The sequence below is a fragment of the Myotis brandtii genome, unplaced genomic scaffold (genome assembly GCF_000412655.1).
Source record: "Myotis brandtii unplaced genomic scaffold, ASM41265v1 scaffold470, whole genome shotgun sequence".
Lineage (NCBI taxonomy): Eukaryota > Metazoa > Chordata > Mammalia > Chiroptera > Vespertilionidae > Myotis > Myotis brandtii.
In genome coordinates, this window is record NW_005367953.1 from 2,329,979 (window position 1) to 2,337,313 (window position 7,335).

A 7,335-nucleotide genomic window follows, 5' to 3' on the forward strand; every position below is an offset into this window, starting at 1 on the left:
CAGTGATGGCGAACCTATGACACGCATGTCAGAGGTGACACACAAACTCATTTTTTTGGTTGATTTTTCTTTGTTAAATGGCATTTAAATATATAAAATAAATATCACAAATATAAATCTTTGTTTTACTATGGTTGCAAATATAAAAAAATTTCTATATGTGACACGGCACCAGAGTTAAGTTAGGGTTTTTCTTTTTTAAATATATTTTATTGATTTTTTACAGAGAGGAAGGGAGAGGGATAGAGAGTTAGAAACATCGATGAGAGAGAAACATCGATCAGCTGCCTCCTGCACATCCCCTACTGGGGATGTGCCCGCAACCAAGGTACATGCCCTTGACCGGAATCGAACCTGGGACCTTTTAGTCCGCAGGCTGACGCTCTATCCACTGAGCCAAACCGGTCAGGGCAAGTTAGAGTTTTTCAAAATGCTGACACGCCGAGCTCAAAAGGTTCGCCATCACTGACCTAGAGAGTATTATATTAGGTGAAATAAGTCAGACAAATAAAGACAAATACCGTATGATTTCACTTATATGTGGAATCTACAAAAAAAAATAATAAAGCAGAAACTCATAGATACAGAGAACAAATTGACGGTTGCCAGATGGGAGGGGAAGGGTGAAAAAGAAGAAGGGATTAAGATGTACAAATTGCTAGTTATAAAAATCGACATGAGAATATAGAGTACAGCAGAGGGAATATAACTTGTATGATGTCAGATGGGTACTAAACTTAGGGTGATCACTCATAAGTTATATAAATGTCTAATCACTATATTGTACACCTAAAACTAATATAATATTGTATGCCAATGATAATTGAAACCTAAAAATTTTAATGCTCACAAAACTGAAATTATCAAAATGCAGATAATTATTGTTAATTGCGTGGAGGAAACAGGGGAAGACACCCTTTGTCTTTCTTTTTGACCTGGAGCTGACAACTTTAGACATAAAATAATTCCCATGTTAAGAAATTAACTTTATTTCTCATTTACTTTTTATTTCTGGAAAGACATTGAGCTAGGGTGAGGGGCATTTATTAGATGGGCATCCTGAATACACTGTCCAGAATCTGCCCTTATTCTTCCTATAAGTATCCATGAGGAAGTCAAGAGTCTCCTTCAAATTCCACACCTATCAGTTATTAGTTACATGATCCTGGGCAATTCTGAATATCTAAGTTTTTTTCAGTCACTTAAGAAGGGATAATAATATGTATCTCATTGGAATGCTCTGAATGTTAGAAAAACGAACATATGGGAAAACACCTAGAGACTATGCATAAGCCTTGGTACATGTTAGAATAATGAGTGAATGGGAGAAGTCTGAGATGAGTCCAGTACCCATTGCCCACAGGTTAAAATCTGTATATTTAGCTGGGTGTTCAGGGTCCTAGAAACTCTGCTCCTTTCTACGGTCCACTCCTTTTTCCACAATTGCTCTGCTGTAGTCAAACATTCTCTAATACGTTGAATTTGCCCACCTTTATGTCTCTGTGCCACCACCTTCAGCTTCCATTTGCCAAAATTCTACTCATCTCTCAAGGGCCTCAAATTCCATTATCTCCTGGAATCTTGGGAAATCCCACTTTTTCCTCCCCTAAACCAGTGATGGCGAACCTTTTGAGCTCGGCGTGTCAGCATTTTGAAAAACCCTAACTTGCCCTGACCGGTTTGGCTCAGTGGATAGAGCGTCAGCCTGCGGACTAAAAGGTCCCAGGTTCGATTCCGGTCAAGGGCATGTACCTTGGTTGCGGGCACATCCCCAGTAGGGGATGTGCAGGAGGCAGCTGATCGATGTTTCTCTCTCATCGATGTTTCTAACTCTCTATCCCTCTCCCTTCCTCTCTGTAAAAAATCAATAAAATATATTTAAAAAAGAAAAACCCTAACTTAACTCTGGTGCCGTGTCACATATAGAAATTTTTTTATATTTGCAACCATAGTAAAACAAAGATTTATATTTGTGATATTTATTTTATATATTTAAATGCCATTTAACAAAGAAAAATCAACCAAAAAAATGAGTTTGTGTGTCACCTCTGACATGCGTGTCATAGGTTCGCCATCACTGCCCTAAACCCTGGTCCTTGCTGTCTAGAGCACTCCTGGAGATATAACCCACTAACCACTCATTGCCTCAACAGACTGCAACCTCCTGCAAAGCAGAGGCCACATAGACAGAACCCATGTCTGTGCACTACAGTACGCAGTGCCTTGCCAAGAGTAGGTGCCGAATAGACTCCTGATTGAATGAACGCACAATTTCTCACCCTGCCCTGTTGTGCTCTTGGACAAAACACTTTGCCTCTTTCAATCTCAGTTGACTCAGCTGTGAACAGAGGATAACAGCATGGACGTACTCCCCAGGTGTGCTGAGAAGAATAAACCAATGACTGAAAAGCAATTTGAAAATGTAAAATGAAATGCCATGTATAAATGTTGCATAATCAAAATCATTTCCCTCTGTTTTATTATGTTTTATTTGGCTTTATATTTTGTAATCCTTTGTGGGTGTCACAATTTCATAGATGCAATACCATCCACATTAGCACCTAAATTCTCTTGGGTAATAAATGATTGTGTGTATTATAGCTCACAGCTACTTTTCTTGGCATACTTACATGTGAATCTGTCATAATTTGGGCTATTCATAATAACTAGTGATACAATTCATTTTTAAGGGCTAATCCATTGTTTTCCTTCTTTGGCTGGCCAGTTATCATTCCCATATTGCTGACTCAAGGGAACTAACTTCCATTAAACCTGAAATCCAGACGATGCACACTTTGTTTAGAGGCCAAATCGTCTAGGGCAGCGGTTCTCAACCTGTGGGTCACGACCCCTTTGGGGGTCGAATGACCCTTTCACAGGGGTCGCCCAAGACCATCGGAAAACACATATATAATTACATATTGTTTTGTGATTAATTATTATGCTTTAATTATGTTCAATTTGTAACAATGAAAATACATCCTGCATATCAGATATTTACATTACGATTCATAACAGTAGCAAAATTACAGTTATGAAGGAGCAATGAAAATAATTTTATGGTTGGGGGTCACCACAACATGAGGAACTGTATTAAAGGGTCGCAGCATTAGGAAGGTGGAGAACCACTGGTTTAGGGGCTTACAATCTGAGACCTGGAAAGTGGATTGGGGTTTTGAAGCACTACCTGTTTTCTATGGCCCTTTTTGTCCCGAACTCTGAATCCCTCATTTGCTGTAATGTATGTGCTACCAAGTGCTCACTGCACCCTAATTTCCTAGGTACCAAGACAAATTAGATTAACTTTCCCTCATGGAAGCAAGGCAATGCTAGTTTAAAATGCTATTTTCTTTCTTAATATGTTCAAAAAAGAGGTTGTCTATAAAATATTAATTTTCTTGGAATATCTCCAGTACCAAAAGAATAGTCCTTCTACAGAGACAGAAACTCTGAGGAAGAAGAGATAGCAGCAACATCATAGGATGGTCATAGGATCAAGTGAGTCATTAGATGAAAAGGCTTAGAATAGTGCACAGCACACAGTAAGTGCTCAATAACTGTTAGGGGTTGTTATTTTCAGTAGAAGGTCCACTATGAGCCTGACTCTGTGCTAGGAGTTACCTACAGCTTCTCGCTTGAGATTCCTAACAAGCCAAGGAGAAAAATCTGATCACCCTCTACTTCCCAACCCATTTATTTGGCTTGGAGAAGCTAAGCAACTTATTCAAAGTTTTGAATTTAGGAAGCATTAGAAAGAAAGTCCGACCCTTGGTCTATAATATTTCTGGAGTCTATATTTTTTGTCCTGTTTCTTAGATTGCCCTACTGTTCTTATTTTTAACTTAGGTTTGGAGTCCATTTTTCCTCCCTGAGCACTTGATCTTCACTTTCCAAATGGCTATCTAATTTCTTAGTGTTACTGATTTTGTTAGGAATTAAGAGCATTTTTTTTTTTTATCTCTTCTGGTGGATTCCTGACTAATTTGTCTAATTTTATATCAGGTCATTTCTCCAAGATCATTCTAGTCTTTCATCAGACTTGTCCTCACATAATGGCATTCATTTTTAAGAAGTTCAATGTACTTATAGTTTAGTTTTTCTTATAGTTTTTCTTCTGGAGCATGTATGAGAAAAATCCCACATTTTTGTGGAATGGAAGCTTCCCTTCCCCATCCATTTTTGTTATCACATTTTTATTTAGTTGAGCCTGGGACAATATAACTCTCATATTGGGCAGTTGCACTGTCATCCAAATGCAATGAGATGTCATTGTTTTGTGAGTGGTATCACCCTGGTTGCAGATATTGTGTCAGAGTAATCTCTCTGTTACAAAAATATCTTCTAGTTGTGTACAAACTAACACCACATTTTATTTTTCCAAAAATACCCACATGGTATTTTGTAATCTATACAGTAATTAGTATTTCAAAGCACCTTATCATGAGTTTCCTCTCCTATCTCTGTGAAGTTAACCAGAAGTATCACTGCAGTTTCACAGATGGGAAACTAAGATAAAGGAAGGTTAATGGCTTGCCCAAGGTCTTAGAATGAACCCATCGCATAGCTGGTATTAGAATCTGCTTTTTCTGATTGCATTTGTTCAAATTCTGAATAATTTTCAAAGTGAATATATGCTGAGAGAGGTGGTGGAAATGGGAAAGGGAAAAATACTATTCAGTTAAGTAAAGCCTCCAAGACGTTTGGTAATCAAAGAGTAAGGACTGTGAGGGCCCTTTTCCCTCATTTCCATTATGGAATGAAAGGACAATAACCCAATGAGATGAAAATAAATAGAAATTGCAAGCATAAAGAGGAATTGTTCAGATCGCACTATTTTCCAATTTCAACATCATTTTGCTCTTTTCATCAGTCAGTACTGCTGTAAAAGTCATGCCGTTGAAGTGCTTTGAACTATTGTCACGGTGTCCTCCTTAAGCAGATAAACTCGGTGGACCTATTCTGCCACTGCTGTTTTATGGACAAGAAAGCATTCACCTTGGGGGCTGCTCAGATTAGAACCCAGGGCTCCTATCAGTCACACCCTACTGAAATCTAGGTTTCAAAATTTTGTTCCAGTGTCAGAGATGGGTGGCAGTGCCTGAAGGCAAGGTGCTCACCATATACAAAGGGACCAGCCCTGCTTCCATGGTCCCTCCTCAATCTTCTCATTCCTAAGCCATTCCACAGAAATTCCTCACTCCTTAAGGACTACTAATTTCCTTTGGGGAAATAGGTAGAACTAAACATGACTTTTACATCCAGATTTCCATGGTTTTCTCTTTATTTCACACAGATAGGATTATAATGAGCTCTCAGATAAATAACAGATCTCATTTACCCTTGTAGAATATGGGGATGGCCCAAACTCAAGAGATTGTTGGAAGGCCTGGCAACCAAAGGAATAGGTCTGTGTCTGAGTGATAAGCTCTTGTCAAACACCAATTATAACAGAAGATGGTGTGGAAATATGAACTCAGTCTAGATGTGCTCTGTCTCCTCCATTCTATAAGGGAAAATGAGACCAGTTACTTATCCAAGAGCCCAGGCATGGTTGTGTCTATATGGAACAAACAGATGGAAAACCTTGGAAATCGAGACATGGAAGTCATTTGTTTAGTTCTAACTTTTTTAATGAACAGAAATGTCCACCCTCGCTGGATAGCTCAGTTGGTTAGAGCATATTGTCCCAATATGCCAAGGTTGAGGGTTCAATCCCCAGGCAGGGCATATACAAGAATGCATAAATAGAACAAATCAGTGTTTCTCTCTCCTTTCCTCTCTCTCAAATCAATACATTTAAAAATTTTTTCCTATTTCTTTTTTCATCATCTAACATAAATACTGTACTACAGCAAGCACATTGAACATCCAGTGTTTGGATCCTATTACCAAGGTGATTATTAAAATAATCATTGGCATCGGTAGAAAACCTTCACAGAGTGTTACTATGATAAACACAGTTGGCAAACTTTTCCTCTAGTTATATCCAGGAGTAGAGGAAAAAAAGCCAAGAAAATGTATTTTTCCCCTTAACCCCCAACCCAGACTTGGTATATATTCCATTCATGTGGTCTACATCTAATTCCTTTGTCGACAAAGGCCATGCTCCCAGGCCTCTTGGCAGCTAAGCGACTGTTGGAACTGAACGATCTCCCTTACGTGTACCAGTCATTTGGTTCACTGGGTGAGAGTTTAAATTTTCCCAATTTCTGCTGCACTAATCAATTTTTTCAGGGCCTACTAAGACCTGTCCAGATTCTGGCTTTCTTGATCTTTTGACAGCCTGCCTTATCTATGGACCTTTCCCCACTGAGACGGGGAGCTGAGGAGACACAATTTGAAACTCAATCCAGGCCAGAGCTCACCTGAGAGCTGCAGCCTTCCCTGTTGGAGGGAACCGTGTCGCTCCTTTTTAGCCACATCCCCTTTGTCTTTTTTCTTGCCAGTGACCCTCACCAGAACCTGCATTTGAAAAGTGAGCTATGCTGCAGGTCCCTATGGGGGCCAGGCAACCACTGAGATAAACACTTGTGGGGGTCCATACTCCCTCACACATGGCATCCTGAACAGCTATCCGCGCTGAAGGTGTGTGTCCGGGCACCGGGAAGCTTGGCCCCGTTGCTGCCATGCATACCTTCATTTCACTAACATTCCTGGGGTGTCTTACCTAGGGAAGCTGCAGCTCCAGGCACAGAGAGGCCACTACCCATCCACAGCTTGCAGTTCAGGGACTACTAACATTCTAGGCTTCGGACCAGAAAGCAACAGCCAACCCTTTGCTTTTTGACTACTAGGCCCACAGCTCCCTTATGTGTGCTGCAACCCAGGTAAGGCCTAAAAACCAGCGGAAGGGCTGACCAGCCCTGCCAGCCGGAAGGGCCGGGCTACTCGTGGGCGGAGGTCTTGGCGAGCTCAGGCTGCCCCTTGCCCGGCCCTCGGAGGTCTCTGAGCGAGGTCCGGGGATTTTCCAAGGGGAAGGGAGCGCGAACGTGATGCTCGCTCGGCGGCCTTCGCGCCTTCGCAGATGACAGTTCTGGCCCGTCTGGCGGACCCAGGGGACAGCGGCAGGGCCACCGCGTGGATGCCACCCCGCAGGGCAGCCGGCCCCGCGGGTTTCCATTGGCGCAACTTCTGCAGCACGAATCCGTTTCCAGGGCCTACTAAGAACTGTCCGGACCCTGGTTTCCTCGACCTCTTGACAGACTGCCTTCTTTACGGACCTTTCCCCACTGAGACGGGCGCTGAGGAGACAGTTTGAAACGCAATCCAGGCGCGTTCCGGCGCCGTCGATGCCCGCGCCCCCTTTCCGCCCTGAGGGACGACAGGGCCAGGGCC

The 7,335-nt window shown here is 41.7% G+C and overlaps 1 long non-coding RNA gene across 1 annotated transcript in view; it reads right to left on the reverse strand.

Annotated features, from left to right (window-relative positions):
• Positions 1–6,794, reverse strand: part of LOC106727740 — a 16,648-nt gene extending 9,854 nt beyond the window's left edge. Inside the window, exon 1 of the long non-coding RNA XR_001363973.1 lies at positions 6,668–6,794. This is a non-coding gene — a long non-coding RNA (uncharacterized LOC106727740). The remainder of the gene's footprint in view (positions 1–6,667) is intronic.
• Between the last annotated feature and the right edge of the window lie 541 nt (positions 6,795–7,335).